The sequence below is a fragment of the Panulirus ornatus genome, chromosome 19 (assembly GCF_036320965.1).
Source record: "Panulirus ornatus isolate Po-2019 chromosome 19, ASM3632096v1, whole genome shotgun sequence".
Taxonomy (NCBI): Eukaryota; Metazoa; Arthropoda; class Malacostraca; order Decapoda; family Palinuridae; genus Panulirus; species Panulirus ornatus.
Window position 1 is genome coordinate 1,975,633 of NC_092242.1, and position 16,232 is coordinate 1,991,864.

The window sequence follows — 16,232 nt, forward strand, 5'->3', positions numbered from 1 at the left end:
AATTGAGTCCATGGATTCAAGACTTAAAGCATACGAGCCATTGAGTGTAGGGGCAATACGTCAGAGAATTAGGGCACGGCTGATTATATTCAATGAAGTACTGAAGACGGGGAAAGCAGCGACACAAGTGTGGGAGTGAAGTGGTGGGAAGTTAATGACCAACACCCTTGACCTAAAGCAGGTAAAGAAACAAGTCAAAACCTTAATTAAAGATAAGATGGTGGTCTGAATTATGAGTATCTTCCTGATAGTTTGTTACATTATTTCAAGAGAGAGAAAAGGATGGTCATCTCCGCTTCCTCATCACGCTCTATAACCCAGCTTGGACAAGCTCCGTGGCATATCACTTCCTGAACATCACGCCTCGTATGTACACGGAGGAAACCGACACCTTGATTACACCTATCACATACATTTCAAAATAAAAGGTTATCTTCTCACTTATTATTTCCCAAGACAACAGATGGAAATGTTTGTCCCCTGGTTCGTCAACAAATATTGAGGAACCACTGACGCTTCTGAAGGGCACACGGGAGAGTCCTGGCGCTGTATGTGGGAAACGAGTTTGTTGCAGACAGATACTGACTGCATAGATGTGAGGTATGTAGACATGTAAACTACAAGTGACGCTCTTAGCAGGTTAATGATGGTTGCTCGTGGCATTGATGTTGGCGGTAAAGGCTTCACTGATGGCACCTGTAGCGTTGATAATGATGATGGTGTCGGCGGTAGTGGCATAAGTGTGGACCACTGCAATAAACAGTGGGGTCCGTCTGGCTCCTTTCAACCCTCTATCCTTAACTTTGATTTATGATTCTGACTCAAATGATACCTTCCTGCCAGCTGCTCATGTGTAATTTTGATGGAGATTTGCAGCACACATTGCTTGTTGGTCTGATAAACGTATGCATTACATCCTGCAACACATCATGACACAGGTATCCATTAGATTTCCAAAGTTTTCTTATATCACAACGATTTAAATACTCCGACGATTAGATACGATTATTCATCAGCCTGCTTCAGACAAGGGTAATTAGGAAAAGTAAGAAGACACATTAAATTCAGTAACAAAAAGGGAACGAGATTAGCTGTTATGAGCAGCCATTGTTTTCGTTCAAGCGTAGAATTGTGTAGGTTGCGACTCACGGTTTCTGGTGACCCTAATCTCGCTGAAACAACCCGGACTCCACCGTCAGCTGGTATGACGTCATCGAGGAGAGACAGGTTAGGGGAAACTAAAGTCGTCATACAGGGTCGTCGTAAGGTGGGGGAACTAAGGTGTGTGTGCACCTGTTTGTTACTGTAGTTTTAAGGCTGTGTATTTATTGATGTTTGTGTTAGTTATGTTTCTGTAAGTTACTCGCCACGTCACTCTTACATGTATGTACACAGTAGAAAACAGAACATAAGAAGAACATTTAAGAAAGCCAGGAAGAACATATATCAGTCTTAGGTAAAGGGAGGGTGTAAGGGGGGGGTGTAGGGGAGGTGTGTAAGGGAGGTGTGTAAGGGAGGTGTGTAAGGGAGGTGTGTAAGGGAGGGGTGTAATATATGTCGATATTGAAGGTAATGACTCAGGTGAACCAAATACCGCCTCGATACCGCTGGTCCTCCTACTGCCATGGTGAGCGGGTCAAGTTAGTCCTACATATCCCTGCAGCGGATGTGTCTAGATCGTCTGCGCTTTGGTAGTTCCACATGTTTTATTATACAACCCCAGGAACCCAGAGGATATGGTGGACTACTCACAGAGGGAGTAGTTCTTCGAAAAGACTGTACTGTATTGCATCCATTGACAACAACACGGCCTTCCCGAAGGTGACTTCTCTCGCGGTGTAACCAACAGCAGGCGCAGTCCGTAACACCATGACTCTCTCTCTCTCTCTCTCTCTCTCTCTCTCTCTCTCTCTCTCTCTCTCTCTCTCTCTCTCTCTCTCTCTCTCTCTCTCTCTCTCTCTCTCTCTCTCTCTCTCTCTCTCTCTCTCTCTCTCTCTCTCTCTCTCTCTCTCTCTCTCTCTCTCTCTCTCTCTCTCTCTCTCTCTCTCTCTCTCTCTCTCTCTCTATTTATATATATGTATCATCTCAGTAGATAGAAAGTTATAAATAGATTGATAAAAGCACTACTTCTTGAGCCATATGGACGAAGAGTTAGAATCAGAGTGACTCGTGAAGACTCCAGCAGGAGTGGGGGCAACATTGACTCAGAAAAACAAGAGTACGGGAAGGTCAGCTGAGTGCCAAAGGTTCCTTAGTCCGTTTCGTGTTACCTGGAGGGCAGAAATACTACTGTTACTTTCCCCACACTAACTATACAGTTCTTAGTAGAAGGAAATGATCTTATAGGAACTTTACATCTTGATTCTTATGAATTCTTACGAATATTTTGTATAAAGAAAAAACTTATCAATGGACTCGCTGTTATAGTTAGGACGCTAGCTAGACCACATGATACTCGGCAGGCTCCTGAGACGCAAGACTACCGTGTGGCTGTTGGCAACTCAAGGATGGGCCAATCTAATAACTGTTGCTTCCCTACACCTCGAAGCTTTGGAACTCCCCACCTTCTCATGTCTTTCCCAATAACTATGACCTGGCACATGCTAAGACAGGTTTTTCACTTCCTCCAAAATTCGTAAATACTTTTCCTCGTCTCTTATTTTTCCCTTTCATAATCCTGTGTATACTTCAATTAAAGTCCGGCCTTGATGTGGACTTTTGTTCGTGACTGGAGCCTTCAACGTAAAGCAGAAAAACGTTAATTGTACATGTGATGATTCAGGAAAATGATGTGATCGCGTTAATCATTCATATTTGTAAACTGTTAAGTAATGACCGACAATGCCCACTATCTTTTCTATATCTATCATTTAGATATTTATGTATCTAATCACAGAACACGGAAAAGAAAGGATAAGTACGTTTATATCTGGAAACACAAAGATCCCGGTTTGGCTTAACAGATAATCATTTTAGTCACCACAAGCGACGAGGAAGACTGAGAAGTCTGAGGTTTCTCTTAGCGGGCAGGTCAGAGGTCATGGAACCCTTGATTACTTTCTGACTCCATTCTTCCTTCCTCTTTCCTCCCCCACACCACTTACTCTTTCTCCATCTCTAAGTTCTGAACATAAACTCCTTCTAATTTCTAACTTCCTCGGCTCTGAACACCGCGGAAGAGAGTCATTACGCACCACACAGTGCGCTACGGTTTCTACAACGGCTTAAGATTGTCATTATAAGGAAACGATGAGCTGTTAACACGCACCGCCGACCCTCACGATACACCAAATTAGACTCGTCGTTAATCGCCTCCTTTTTACTTAGTGATGTCGGTGAGGCGAGGCGACGCCAGTCTCGATAGACTCAAAAGTGAGGATGTTGAGGTCAGGAGGCTCAACACTGAGGGTCCGAACAATAGAAGGCTCATGAGTGAGGGGTCTAGGCGTTGGCGGCTCAACAGCGTCAAGATGCTCAGGTGTAAGGTACTCAACAACACAAGCTTGATGGAATAAGCTGTAGGAGTCGGAATTCCTTTAGCATTGTCGGTGCCTTTGTTAGCTCCTCAGACTTTTAGCTATCCTGTGATTACCTCAGTAACTGTTACCTCTATGAAGGAGAAACGGTGTTTCTCTACTGTTCATGTTCAATAGCAAGATTCTCTTTCCACGATCACAAACAGCCCCAAAAGGACACACTGGTCCGTTCCTGTTTGTATTCTTTTGTATTCCTTTATAAATGTTTTCGGTGTTATGAATGCAGCTGAGTTTTGAATGGTAAGGAATGAAAGTTTAAAAATCACAGACTATATTTGAGAAATAGGGTAGTGGATCTTTCGTTAGAGAGCCATATAGTCTGTTTTTCGCTATTAGAAATATGTTATGTTAAAGAGATAAAGTCGGTTTAACTTTGCTAGGAATATGATTTATGTAAAAGGATCAGAGTGTCAGTTTGTTTCTGTTACGAATATGAATAATGTCAGAGAGTCGTAAGGAGCAATTACTAGGACCACATCATGGACTCGAGAGTTGACTTCGTTACCATCACAACCTTCTACATCAACCTAACTGCAACCGTCAGCTGCAGCGTCATCACTTTCATCTGATCCTTCTCCTCGTATGTATGACTCACCATCAGTATCACCGTCAGTCCTCTCACATGACAACTTCATTAAGAACGTTGTTATGTCATCATCAGATGTTTGATCCAGTTTGTCATCACCCTAACCGTCAGCACTGACACAGGCATAACTCTCATCACAATCACCTTTCTCATTACCTACACATGACCAGCGCTAAACACATTAGCTTTCCAGATCCCGACTCATGGATGTGTTGGATGTGGGTTCCCACATCCAGTTCCAAGATATAAATAGAGGTATGCGACGTTGTGGCGGCATGAGATAACAAGAGGTATATGAGGCAAATTAAGAACAAAAATCTCGTGTGATAAAGAAATTAATTACATATCGTAAATTATGAGAAAATCCTTGACATTATACATCAAGAAGTAGAAGACATGCAACAATAATAAAAGGAATTGAAAACGCAGGAGAAAAAAGTGCTGAAATAGCAAGAAATAGCATTCGGAACTAGCAATCAAAACTAACCTGCAAGAATACTGTAAAGCCTTTATTGATTTACATAAAATCATCTTGTATTCAACAGATACTGCAGAGATTCGTGCATTATTCAACCTACAGCTAAAGACGTGATTACTGAAAAGTTCTCGTCTTTCTTCACCTTCAAAATGAATAGTTTGTTAACAAATTTGTTTCAAAAACTAAGAGACACAAGCCTACCTAAGCAAATATTGATATTTCTAAATTTGAAGTCTAATATCTTCATTTTCGTAAGGTCAGAACACACTCTGAAGGTGAAAACCAAACAATGCGATACAGTGCACTTCAAAACCTTTTATAAAAGTTGATGATTTACAGATGAAGTGATAAGTGTACCCGGGGCTATCCTGATGAGTGCATCAGGTCCACACGTCCCATGGAGGACGATCCCCTCTGAGAGATGATCTCATCTCAGTCCCTGATAATCATCTTGCTCATCCGCCCGGTTATATGGACAACTTACTGGCTATCTGTCTATCTTGCTCACCCGCCAGGTTATATGGACAACTTACTGGCTATCTGTCTATCTATCTTTTATCATATGAAGGATCTCAAGATTTTTTTATGACAATAGAGGATTGGAGGAACTGGGAAGTCTCTCTACCTGCGGTACACGTGATTGTGTTTATGTTTCTCAAAAGGGATGGTTGTCACTTTTCCTCGCCAAACTTATCGTATCACATCTCCTGGCGGGTCAGCAATACCGGAGGGAAATATGAAAGTTAAACGTCTGTTCATCATCAATGCAAAGATCTTCAAATTTACAAACAGTTTAGTTTCATTATCCACGCTTTCCAAATTCAAGTCAAGATCTGTCAATCAGGTAATGTGGCTGTTTACGACGCGAAGAAAGGAAAGCCAGGCTAAGGTTATTGCAAGATCTTGTCACGTCTCGCAGTCTTAAACACAGTTGCTCTAACACAGCACTGGTAGTAAATTTACTGTTCCCGTAGAATGGGGTTTAGAATGTGAAGAGCTTTCATCTGTGGCAATATAGAGCGTTAGTGTCTGGGTTCAGTAGGGACTATTTACCAAATCTTTCAACCTTTAACGATTTTCAGATGAATGTCTTTGTAATGATCAAGAAGTTTAACAATACATAGGCTGGAACGTTGAACAATATCAACAATACACTATTGAGACCAGCAAAAGATACAACGTGATGTCTATATTTTCTGTAATTTGACTGATTCATTTTGTGAGAAAAAAATTCATTAATGCTTTTGATCGCTGTGGACATAAATGAAGTACAATTGAGAATCTGAGGGTCATTAACGTTTACTGAACACTGACAATTACTTGGTGAACACTAGACACATGCAATCCACTTCTGACAACTTAGTGAAGAACAGACATCAATTTCTAGATACTTTGCTTTCTCTATCTATATAGAGAGAGACACTAGGATATTTTTACTGATCCTCCAGCAATTGATCTCACCATTAACCAGCAGGTTCACCGTTATGAGTCTTTCCCATGAACTAAAACTGATCATGTTCTGAGCACTACTTAGCTTTCTATGATTATCACTGATCATCCATAGAATTTTACTCTCTCTCTCTCTCTCTCTCTCTCTCTCTCTCTCTCTCTCTCTCTCTCTCTCTCTCTCTCTCTCTCTCTCTCTCTCTCTCTCTCTCTCTCTCTCTCTCTCTCTCTCTCTCTCTCTCTCTCTCTCTCTCTCACCATATCACATCTGGTCTAGGATGATGGTAATAGCAGGTTTGTTAACACCATCAACGCTGACACACCAGCAAGGCAGACGCATCAACGATACATCCATGCCCAGCGTTCGCATGAGGAGTAATTGCATATTCTTCCGGAAGACATCAGGTCGTCACATGTACATAGATTAGACATGTCATTCATCACACCCAAGGTTGTTACTGGCTCCAGTAACACCAGGGCAAAAAGTCACCTCTGTTGACTCCTAACCCGCGTAGCTGACCCCAGGTTGACCCTTAACGAGTTCTCTCATAGTAACCTATGTGGTGCAGGTCTGGAGAACATGGGATGGAGCAAAAAACAACTTTACAATCATCGAGTTACTAGGCAATACAAAAACTGACACACATAACACACACACACACACACACGCACACGCACACACACACACACACACTCACACACACACACACACAACAGGATGTGTGTGTGTGTGTGTGTGTGTGTGTGTGTGTGTGTGTGTGTGTGTGTGTATTGACGTATGGGTGAAAATAGAGTACACATATAAAAGTTTAAAAGACTGGACAACACGAACGTAAAATTTTCTCCGTAACACACTGATAGTAAACACAAATATGTACTTTCATCAGTGTAAGACTTTCTCCCCATAACATTCAAACAATAAGTTCACACATAATATTTTGATAGGTCCCTCCTCCCGGAGATGACGTGCAGCAGTAGACAGAGGGGCGGACGTCAAAATAGCAGCAAGGTCTTGAGTCATAGGTTCATGCAGGAAGCAACAGTACTATAACAGTAAGACAGTAATACGGTGGCATGATTGGTGTCATCCTCTACTTAGTATTTTCATTAATCATGGATGGATGACCATAAGTGAGTGATTGTGCGCCATAAGCTGAGGGTTAGTGAAAGTTTACGTTTTCTATTTACATTTCCTTTCCAGAAAACGGAGGAGGGTTCACTGGACTTTGTTGGGGAGCGAGCGTTAGGGTTCACTGTTGAGTGAAGACAGAGGCTAAGATAGTACCTCCCTCAAGACATCTGGGCTTCCCACCGAACCACGACCCCGAGCATCCCAAATGCCTCTCTTTCTAACTCGCCAACCATCCCCCCCCTCTCTCTCTCTCTCTCTCTCTCTCTCTCTCTCTCTCTCTCTCTCTCTCTCTCTCTCTCTCTCTCTCTCTCTCTCTCTCTCTTGCTGTCTGTCTCTCCTCTGTCCCTGTGGGTGCAACTCTCACTTTTCTCCCTCCTGCTCCATTTACCTGTCTTCCTTCACCCTTTCGTTCTTGTCCTCTTCACCCTTTCCTTACACCTTCATATCAACCACTCATCATTCTCCTTTACATTCCCACCTCCTTTATTCTAAACTAGCCGCTTCCTTCACGGCTTCCATTCGTTGCCATACCACTTGGCACATATTGTACCAAGGTAATTCATGCCTGTCAGGCAAACGCACACAGGAGTGTCTCACGAACTTCTTGTGAGGAGACGCAGCAACCTTATAAGGTCAACCGGGCCTGGGGAAAATGTTAGCACTGGATGAGCAACCGGATTTTGAATTAGTACCTCACGTCCGCAAACATCCACCACTTAACGTACAGAAGTGGTAGTGTAAACAAAATACCCAGGAAACAAGTTTTTAGCTGAGCATGATAAACGAAGGAAAACAAACTAGATAGTTTGCTCGGCTACCCTTACTGTAGCTGGTGACGGTCCCAGATGAAGACAGGAATGTCACACTATTGGGACAAACTCTGCTGCAACTGACAGACACAACTGACTTTACGAGAACTAAAATCAACAGTCTACTGTGCAAGGTCCTGTCCTGAACACCTCGTGACAAGTGGAAGGCCTTACCGCTGTGGGGAAAACCAAGTAGGCCGGCGCAGCATGAGAGAAGCCCTGCGGGTGAAGGCCAACGTGTTAGGTTACAAGTAGAGGCCGTCCCACTGGCAAGCCAGATGCGCACTCTGTTATACAGCTGGGTCAGTATCAGGACAGGCCTGGTCAGCTGTAGGCGAGGTCATCGAGGCTTGGTTCCTATGCTTTCAGAGTCTTTTTCCATAGTAATATCCCTCACGCACGCGAGTAAGTGATTTTCGGCAAAGTTGCTACTCATTTAAAGGTTGTTATTCCTGGCTGACGTCAGCAACGTGTTGCTGAGCCGAGTTCCAATGACGAATCAGCTGCGGAAGGAAGTCAGTTTCTTCCTGATGTTCGGTCAGCCTAGATATGGATGTGTTTTCTTGCACTGCATCCTGTCCAGTAAAAGACCTATTCATACATGAAGCAGATAACCTTCATCGCTTCCTTCGTGACATGACGACGTCTTCCTTAGTCTCTGAGGCCAGGCAAATCAGGGGGATCTCTGGTATGAGCCACGTCACCGTCCACACAAAAATTTTTCATATCGAGAGCGAAAGTCTTAACCTTGTCAGTCCTGCAGTCTTCCTAAGAGAACTTATATGGGAAATGCGTCACCTCGAATGTACAGACGAATAAGAGAAAAGTTCAACAATTTACTAAGTATTTACTAAGCATAGCAAACGAACGGGTAGTTCAGAACGGGCGACGAAGGCGGCGAGGGTGCTGCTGCTGGCGGAGGTCGTGTATATAGTGCAAGGTCGTAGTGTGATACTCATGCAGACACCAGCTTAGGTTTTTGCCCCTGTGGCTGATGTCTGCTGCTTCCCCCTTCTCCAGCAGTAACTCTGATGCGGTAATAAAAAGACCCATATTCCAAGGCCCGACCGGTTCTGAGAGGCGCAGCCATTGTGAGGAGGAATAAAAAAGAAAACTAAGATGACTTTGTCCGCTGGTGAGCTAAAGTCTATCCTCTTTTGCTGCTCCTGAACTAGTTCCCAGCCAAGCATTTTTTTTCTAAACTCTCTTGAGGATGATCACTGGATCCAGTTATGTAGGAAATGCTAAAAATTTCGTTCATCTTGATTCTTTTGCGTGGTGGTGCTACAGTAAGAACAGTAAAGGCATAATATGATGTTTTCTTTCAGTGGGAGACTCACGCAACACACGAGTTACAATTCATGAAATCTAAAGGGTATATTTACCGTCGTGTTGTTAGTAAGATGAGAACGAGTAGTGTGTGATGATAATGTCTGTTGAGTCATGAGTAGTTAGTTCTACTATACAGAGAAGTTATTGTCAGGTTGTGAATTCATGAATAATGAATCTTTTTTTCTGTAATGAAAAGATTACCAAGGTACACTGTGCTTTCCTGGTGAACATATATATGATAAAAATTGACCGCTGTCAAGGGACACACTGTAGCATTCTGACGGACTCAATGACATCCGAGAGAGGTGGAAGGGATGGGGCTGGGGAATGTGTCGACGCTCAAAACAACCTCTTACTTTCAACAGGCAACGGGAGCAGGGGTGGCTGTCCTTGGCTCGGGCCAGAGCAGCGTTTGACCAGCCCGCTCGGTGTATCCTGCTTGTCCTGGAATGTTGTTCTATCCTACACTCCTACACTAGATCTGCTTTCCTTCCAGAGCTTTTTGGTCCAGTATCCTGGAGCTTTGCGATGTCTGTTCCAGGGCCTCTTCGATGTCCGTTTCAAAAGTTTGTTGTGTCTATTTCGCGTGGTTAGCAAACGTGAATGACGTCTGTTGTGAAGAAAATTTCTACATGAGATGAGGTTTTGGTCATCAGGAAACTGATCACATCTGCGAGTCATGAGGCAGATGCAGATGGCATGTATTCTTGCAGTGCAGTGCAGGACCAGCAGGTAATGCATGACAAGTCTTTGTTGAGGGCATCCATCGCTTATAAACAGTTACTGCTTTCTATCTACGTGACAAACCAGTTGTAGGGTTATTGTCAGTAGCTGTATGTGTATGAGACAACTGTGCAAAGAGAAAGTGGACCCATCACACATGTTTATACTCGTGCATATAAACGCACACACACACTCATAGATTACAAACGTGTGCAAATATATACTGATGTGCCTCATAACACCTGTATGAGTAATTGCACCATACACCAAAAAGCTTAAGTTTCTCAAATAAATCAGCTAAACAATTATATCATAATAACAGTGGTTACGGGAGCAACATTTGAGAGCTAAGTATTTAGTGACGGTTTGTTATTCACACCTGCCTGTTCACGTGCCCTTTGGAAAGGCAGTGAGCAACGAAGACAACGTCGCCCACTGTTAACATTACTTGTTCCCACCACAGCAGCGGGGGCAGGCCTTGAAGCTATACCAACGCTGGTGCCCCTCAGCTCCACCCATCCATCAGACTCTGCGTCTGTTTCACAAGCGTTTAAACCAAGGCACATTACTTCCATGAAGAATGGGAGAAAGCAAAGCTCAGCAGCTCAGTCTCCTTGGGCTCGCGTCAAAGGCCCCTCTCCCCGAGACTGGGCCGGACCATACCGGGGAGCTGTATTAATTTGGTTATGTCGCTGTTCCTATTCTCAATGAATCACTAGCCAAGCATGTTTACCATACTCAGCTTGTCTAGTACAGTTATCTACACAAGGCCCCAGTTTCCATGACGCAGCGCCGGTGTCCCTCTCTGATGCTGATCGTATCACTATTGAGGTCTGAATAATGGCCACACTTTTCAACCACCTTGGTGCCAGACCTTTCCTACCCCCACCTAACCCGCCTCAAGTATAGTCCTTGGGAAGCGTTGGGGTGTGGGGATGGGAGGGGAGGGGCAGGCACCATCACACCTAGTGAACAGTGTGGAGGGGAGACGGAGCAGGAGACTAGCTAGGAGAGGTACCAGTGTGCGTGATGAAATCCATCTATAGAGAGTGTTTGTATGAGGGGCATCCACTGGTCTGGGTGAAGCTCTGCTTATTCTTACTGTATGGCGATGAAATTCTACACTAGTTGGGCTCCATCTTTTGAATTATCTCTACTATTATTCATCTTTTTAAATTTATGGATGCTGTCCAACTTATTGCCTCATAACTCTTTGTATGTGTGTGTGTATATATGTGTGTGTGTGTGTGTGTGTGTGTGTGTGTGTGTGTGTGTGTGTGTGTGTGTGTTAAAGAATATCCTTTAAAATAAGTTTCTGGTGTTTCCGGATTATGTCTGCATTTGGTTACACCGTAAGCGAGAGGTTGCATCATCGTCAGTGGATGGAAAAGTGAAGTCTTGTCAGAGAACGTCTCGCGCTAAAAGAGTCCTTCATTTTCCTGCTCCTGCACGGAGTGCAGCTATGAACTGCAAAGTCCCATTCAAATGGGTCCAAAGCTTTTATGTTGATAGTCAGCTTCAAGTTTATAAGGTTCAATCTAACAAGGAAATGCTCTTAGGAACATTATGCCTGACTGAACATGAGACTGAAAAATTAAACCTGTTTCCATTATTTGGAAGCAGATTCCACGCTGCTGCAGTCACTAACCAGAAGTCATTACTGTTCTAGTGCTGTTCCCAAAAATAAGTGAGAGCCCATGAAACAAATGTATCAGTCAAATCTATCATCGGATAAAAAACTGGACAGATATCGTAAAAAAATGACAAATGAATCTGTGGCAGGAACCGAGCTCTGGACGTCCTTGGGCTAAATAAGGTCAATGTCTAGTTCACATGACCTGGGTTCTCTCACAGTGACGCCCATCCGACTTCGCTCACCCTATTTGGTCATCACTGGTGGTGTCACTCTCGACTGATTTAGTTATTCCCGTAGATCGTGAGGGTCGTGTCGTCTTGCATTTGGATGGCCATTTGGTCTAGGAAGAACCTCTGTAGACAGGTGGCGTTGTGTAGACAGGTGGGGTTGTGTTAAACCTTATGTTCGTAGAGAAGTGGTGTAAGGGTTTTTGTCTTGTTTTTGCTGTATCATCGTAGTGTTCAGACAACTAAAAAAGAAAGTCAAATTATACATATCTTAACATTTTGCTAGTTATACTATATATATATATATATATATATATATATATATATATATATATATATATATATATATATATATATATATATATATATATATATATAGATAGAGAGAGAGAGAGAGAGAGAGAGAGAGAGAGAGAGAGAGAGAGAGAGAGAGAGAGAGAGAGAGAGAGAGAGAGAGAGAGAGAGAGAGAGAGAGAGAGAGAGAGAGAGAGAGAGAGAGAGAGAGAGAGAGAGAGAGAGAGAGAGAGAGAGAGAGAGAGAGAGAGAGAGAGAGAGAGAGAGAGGAAAAAAATTAACCCTGAGAATTAGTTTCACCATCTTGTTTATTCTCACCAGATAAATGTCTTCAGAAGCATAATGATGATTATGGTCATCGTGTCAGTAAGGAGATAACGAACACAACGTATATCATGGAACAGAAAGTTACAGGACAAGGAATGTAGCCAAACACATATAGATCTGCAGGGAAGCGTACCAGCAGGGGACTGGGAACCCAGACTGACGTACCCCAGCCTGAGTTACCATTTAATAACTTTGAAACTTGAGGTCAGGAGTGAACCATGACAGTAACGAAGTCAAATAACATAATGACTTCTGTAGCACTTGTTGAAATATAACAATACTTGATGTGTTAGTTATTGCTGGATCTACACTAGATATGAACCAATGGTTATGTGTATTTTTTAGATATACATAAGGTATTGAGATGGTCCGATATGTTCATTATAATCTGATTTAGATGGGATAACAGAGACGCAGAAGCATGATTCTCGTCTTCATCATGCAATATGGGAAGCAAGGTACCTAGAACATACAAAGAAAAGACATTACTTTGGCACGGAAATGATCTTAATACTGACAGATAGGATTTGCTCAGAAGAGTAATCAAGGTCAACCCTGAGGTACGAGCAGATGAGGACACTGTGGCAGGTCATCACACTGATAGGGTCACCATCTTCATGTCAGAGTCAAAAACGAGTTCATTACGTAGTGTGTTTACAATGATCAGAGTTTCTACAGTGATTACTGTTCTCTTTGTGTTAAGGCACTGTATATCATAGGCTCATCACTGAGTTTATAAAGCAAAGTAAACAGTTTAGTGTGTTGCTTATACTAAGTGACAAACAGCGTCGTGTGTGCATGTGACATGGGTCTAATTGGTTTTGTATGCAAACCGGCATCTCTTTAATGACACCTTTCTGGAATATCTTGTTCATAAAACTTTTGATAATACATAATCGTTTTACAAAGAACTTCATATAAGTAATATCTACCTTTATAATGACACAATTTCACGATAAGAACGACAATAATTAAGGGATTACAAAAAAAATTAAATACATACTAGATTCATATTAGGTTCTTCAAGGACGTGACTTGCTTTATGACATATAATCAAGTTGCTCATGATATCATATGACGTAACAGATACAGTCTATGTTCAATATGTTCACGACTAGCCACTCAGTGAAAGATTATGAACAGGAGTATAAAAATTAGGTTCTATCAGGCTTCTGAACTTCTTAACCTTAGACGACATCAGTGAGCAAAATTTCCCACAGTGTTATATATGACCTCTGAGAAAGACCTGTGATCACAACTTATCATCCAAGTTATGGCATATCAGAAAAACATGAATGGATCATAAACACCAATAAAGAAGACTTAGCTAACAAATGCTCCGAAATAATAGCAAATGTAAGTTTAGGTTTACGTCTTGATCATAGTAACTGATGAAAAATACAATATAATCCGGTCATTTGTCCGCTACTGAATACAAAGAAGCAATACTTCTGTAAATGTTGTCCTTGCTAAGTAAACTCGATTGGTGGCTTTCGTTCTGTTAAGTGTTCCTCCTTGTAGTGTTGAAGGTTGTCAGGGAAACTGGCCATGAGTGTGTGCAATCCCTTCCCTCTCACTGCAGGCAGTGAATTCAACTCGAAACTCTACAAATGTCATGGCAGTGATGCCCAAGTATCAGGGTAGAGCCACTGCAACAAAAGTGGTTCAAGAATAACAGATGGTAATGAGTGGGTTGGTGACTTGGACGGTGAACTTTCTCTGTGGGCAGGGTTTCAGAAACTTAGAGAATAATGTAACACTGTCCATAATGGTCTAGATTCGTCAGGTGCAGTGTCTGATTCACATCATCCTAGATTCGATAGTCTATGATTCACACCATCCTAGTTTCTTCAGCGGCACTCTATGATTCACATCCTCCCAGATTCGATAGTCTATGATTCACATCATCCTGGATTCGTCAGCGGCAGTTTATGATTCACATCATTCTAAAGTCGTCTGCAGTAACCTATGACTCATATTCTCTAAGATCCAACAGTAATACTCAGCAGTTATCCACATAGGAACGCTGAGCTATATCTACAGCAGCAGCTGGCACTACTGTCATATATAACTTCGCATCTACAATAATTACTACAGTACTGACATTTCAACACTTGCAGTAAGTCGGTCTTTGCAAGCCATATTGTGAAATGTCGCTAGGTCTCGAAGTTTATCTTCACTATTAATCTATTATTCTAATCATCCTCTTAGATTAATCCCATCACACTGATGATCGTGATGGCAGAAAATGGTATGAGGCCGTGTGCTGACCTTTGATGACCGGGGATGACCTGGTCTCAATTATGTTGCTCGTCTGACTACTTAAAAAACTGATCTTGACAATATCAGGCGTGATTGTCAGTAATACGTTCCTGTTATGTTCTGCATGGGTGGTGTGTGACCTGTCAATCTTATACTCAGCCAACACTTCACCTTAATAGTTGAGAGTACAGGAAGACACTACACATCCGGCATGGTCTTGAGTGGAGGTACAGCTGATCTCGACTGTTAATCAGTTAGGGCATAAGATTCACTTTATCACCAAGTCGACTGAAGACAGCAAGGATCTACCTATTTGGAATGAAATGTGATAAGCTAACTTGACTCACGTCTAGCTTGGACATCCATCCCGGACTTAGAGTAGAAATAGCCATCAGATAACTTGCTTGTAGTTTTGTACGTAACACTGAGGTAATAAGAAACACTAAGGCACAATCAAAATGAAGAGAAAATATATCGTAATAATTTTACTTAACTTAATTCTGTTCCACGGTGGAGGAACTCGGGGTTTCCAGGCTCAAAACTTTCGTCTCGAGCGGTAAGAGTCGAAGCCAGGTCTCGACTGGGTGGAGAAGCAGGGCTCAATACCTCGCCTGAGTGAATGTTTACACCAAGTTCCCCCGGCGGAAGACCACGACACTGGCCAGCCTTGCGTCAGGCTTCCAGACAGTTGTTTTTCGGCCCAGAAACAATGGGTACAAAACAATTGCAAAGCGTGAGTAAATGAAAAAAGAAAAGGGTTTCGCAAGGTGACTGAGGGAATTACTGACAAATGTGAGCGAGGTTTTGGTGCTGACTCGAATTATGCTTTATTCCCGGGTTACTGAGTTTCTGGCTCTCCTTTTGTCAATTTTTGCAGAACTGATTTTTTATGTTTCCAGCCAGAGACAGTTGCAGGTATCAACATTTCTTTCTCAACATGCCAAGATGTTTACTTTCGCATGATATTGTTTGTACTGTGATACGCAGTCTTGCCCCTGCATTCATAGCTCATTAGGAGAGCTAACTTAGTAGACTCGTTTGTACACATACTCAACACGCTGTACTGCCTTTGTTTGAATTCGCACTTATTCATCAAGTCTCTCTCAACCTGACGGTCAGTCATACACTCTTCCTTTACACACTCACGTTCCTCTATCATTACGGTTTAAAGCTGTGCATACACTCAATCTTTTTCCGTGCAGTTAGACACACACACACTTACATTTAAGCATTAAACGAATCATCAAGTTCCTTAACACTTCATGTGTCAACCTTCACTATTGAACAATGAACGAAACAAAAAAACAAATATCACTGAAAACTTAAACAATGGAACAATTAACAAACACATGAAGGCAATCGTTCATGAAGTTGAGAAAGACAGAAGTAGACACTGTCGTAAAGCGTTCGTCACAAAAAGACAATATCACAGAGCGATAATTGG

The 16,232-nt window shown here is 42.4% G+C and overlaps 1 protein-coding gene across 5 annotated transcripts in view; it reads right to left on the reverse strand.

Annotated features, from left to right (window-relative positions):
* LOC139755309 (dual oxidase maturation factor 1-like) overlaps nucleotides 1-16,232 on the reverse strand; it is an 84,980-nt gene that overhangs the window by 19,893 nt on the left and 48,855 nt on the right. The gene's annotated exons all lie outside the window — the stretch shown is intronic.